The 3,134-nt window shown below is 36.2% G+C and overlaps 1 pseudogene across 1 annotated transcript; it reads right to left on the minus strand.

Moving 5' to 3' along the window:
* Positions 1–391: 391 nt before the first annotated feature.
* LOC147530803 (cytochrome P450 86B1 pseudogene) lies at positions 392–2,167 on the minus strand (annotated as a pseudogene). Its single transcript, XR_015228275.1, has one exon. The product of XR_015228275.1 is annotated as a cytochrome P450 86B1 pseudogene (transcript).
* Between the last annotated feature and the right edge of the window lie 967 nt (positions 2,168–3,134).

Raw genomic sequence — 3,134 nt, forward strand, 5'->3', positions numbered from 1 at the left:
GAAAAATACTGTAACTTTAAAGTCTAGACATACTTTAACTAATTTGGACTAAATATCAATTATAATTATTATTTTGGCTTAATATCCTATATTAATATTAGGGGGGACTAAATATGTGTTTAGGGGTAGATTTTTGGACTAGGAACCCAAAAATTCGTTTTTGGGTTTCTTCTAGGCTCCGCTTCATCAAATCACACAAGGAGATTTCATCATGTGATAGTTGAGATCCTTCATCATCCGAGAGATAACTGAAAACCACACTCTCCCACGTCAGATGGACTAGATTCATTGACACTAGTATTAACCATCATAACCTTCAAAGGATAAGAAGCAATGGTTGGTACTGACATTAATACCCAATTACCCATATGTAGATTAATTAACACTAGTATTAAATCCAATATATCCTTTTGCTATGTATTTTTTCTCTTTTCAATGAATTTATATGGTTCGTAATCTCATAAATACACAATATTTATACGCATGACGAATTTCTTGGTACATTACTCAGAGAATCCTTTTCTTGATTCTAACCATCAACCCATTCTTCATTTGAAGTACAATTGATGGTTTTGGCTGGATATCTTGACCTTCCAATACTTCAATGTGGAAATTGAAGAGCATGGCTGAAGCTGCTAATTTCATCATGACAAACGCCGTGTCTTTTCCTATACAAATCCTTGGACCTATGCTGAATGCATGTAACTTTGACATGGTTTCATAATTTAGCTTCCCATCTGGTTCCATCCATCTTTCCGGTTTGAATTCCAAGCAATCTTTTCCCCACACCCATTCCATTCTTGCTGTTGCATATTTTGATATTATGATCATCATTCCTGGCTTAACCACAGTTCCATCCGGAAGTACGTCTTCTCTTAGAGAACCTTTTCTGTTTAGAGGAAGTGAAGGGTATAACCTTAGGGTTTCATATAATGCAGCATGAAGATAATTCATCTCTGTTAGATCATCTGAGTCAAACACCCATGATCTTTTTGTCTTAAGAACACTTTTATCTTTTGTTTTCTTCAAAGCTACTAGCTTCAACTCTTCTACAAGTGTCGTCTCTACACGTGGATTCTTCGAAACCAACCAGAAGAACCATGTGAGTGCAGAGGCTGTTGTATCACGTCCTGCGAAAAGGAATGTCAACGCAGTGTCTCTAAAAAACTTATCACTACTTAGTATTTCTTCATTCTTTCCACCTTTAAGATTCATATATACTTGCAATAAGTCAGTTGCTTCTGCTTCCTTAGGCATATCCTTTTTCTCCATTATGTATTCTTCCAAGTACTTGTCTATAGTTTTCCATGCCCTGTCCATCTTTTTCTCATCACCGATATTTAACCAACGGCACAACTTCCACCATGAAAGAGGTACTACATGTCTATGAAATAAGACATCTGTTGCATCATCCATGGACTCCGCAAATTCGTTACGAGGAAAATTATTGGATAGATAATTAGGGTTTCTTCCAAAGATAATAGCAAAAGAAGAGTCAAATGTATACCTCAAAAACACATCTTCTAAATCCACAACTAGTGACTCTTTAGCATTATGTGCTAGGAAAGGAATGAGTGAATCTTTTACAACCTTCTGGCTCTTGTTTGCTATATTAAAGCGAACTTTCTTTGTCGTGAAAGTCATACGTGCCATAGTCCTTTGAGCATGCCATAAATCAAAGTCGGTGTTGAAGAGCCCATCACCTAATATGTCGAACGTTTCTTTGTATTCTGATCCTTTAGGAAAATTAGAGGAATTTGTCCTAAGAATGTAATCAATGTTACTAGGATCACATGTAAACAGCATGTTAAGACGCCCGAAAATAGGTCCTCTGAAAATTTGTGTACCTCCCTTGGTGTTCGAGATATCAACTGTCCAGTCGTGAATACGGTGAGCATTTAGTATGAGTGATGGGAGCATATCTACTATTGGCCAAATCACCATGACCTTATTCTTGACATGTTTCACATACAAGTATCGTAAGACGACCACGAACCAGAGTAATATTAAGTAAATTTCAGGCCACTTCTTCAAGTCGGAACCTAAAGACGCCAAAATGGACATCAGATTCATGCCTGAAAAGTGCAGAAGAAAAAGTATGAGATCAGAAAAAGTGTTGTACTGCCAATTTCTGAACTCAATAAATTTATAAGCTCAATGGCTGAAGCATTTGTGGGTTCATGTGTGGTCTTCTTATTATTGTTTTCACATGTGGGTAGTTAGTAGTCAATTAGATGCCCCACGGTAGTGGTTGCATCCATCTATATCAAAGTTATGTGTTGCTAAAGGCACATGAGTTTAGTGCTATAAGCGGACGGCTCTGTTACCACCAGGATTATATTTCAAAAAATCAATAAGTAATCTGGTTTTCTAACAAGCACTGATTGACCCTTATACACGATGCATTCAAACATCCAATAATAGATTTAGGAATGTTTATATATTTTATTAGAGATTTTTCCCTGGCTGAAACTTGATTGGGAGGAATTCTTGTTGATTGTTTTCAAAATTTTGAGAAGCAAAGTCTAGAAGCAAAATAAGGACTTTGAAGGAACAAACTACTATCAAATCAATTGAATTTAGAGTCTTTACCACAACCCAAGCTCCAGAAGTTATTTGTTATGTCCCTCCTCTTTTGACACCAAGTACCAAAAGCCAATGGATATGAGATTTTTTTTGGCAAAAGATCTATGTTAACCGTACAACAGAAATCGATTCCTACAGGACTCATTGTACGGAAACGAACCCGTTTCAGTAACCTAACTTGTGGATAACTCTTTCTTCTTTTGTTAAATTGAGAAACACAACGAGAATTTAGAGTTCAAAGGTATTTTTATTTATGTGGTGAACAATTATATATAGAGAATTACAATGGAGAAGTTTACATAAGAGACGGAATTAAAATAAGGAACTATAATTACATGTATGGAAACAACCTAAATCTAATTACAAATAGTAAGGAAGTAAAATCTTTTGTTTTCATTCTTCTTTCTATGTTGAGATAGTTGATTGGATTTGAGAGGCAATATTGCCAATCGCCTAATTACGTCATTACCCCCCCGCAAGTTGGAGCGGAGGAAGAAAGCTGAGTCAAGCCTAACTTGGGAAGTAACTTGTGAAACTGGTCAGAACCC

Source organism: Eschscholzia californica, unplaced genomic scaffold (genome assembly GCF_041429995.1).
Source record: "Eschscholzia californica isolate CP2 unplaced genomic scaffold, dmEscCali1.0.p SCAF_6, whole genome shotgun sequence".
Classification (NCBI taxonomy): Eukaryota; Viridiplantae; Streptophyta; class Magnoliopsida; order Ranunculales; family Papaveraceae; genus Eschscholzia; species Eschscholzia californica.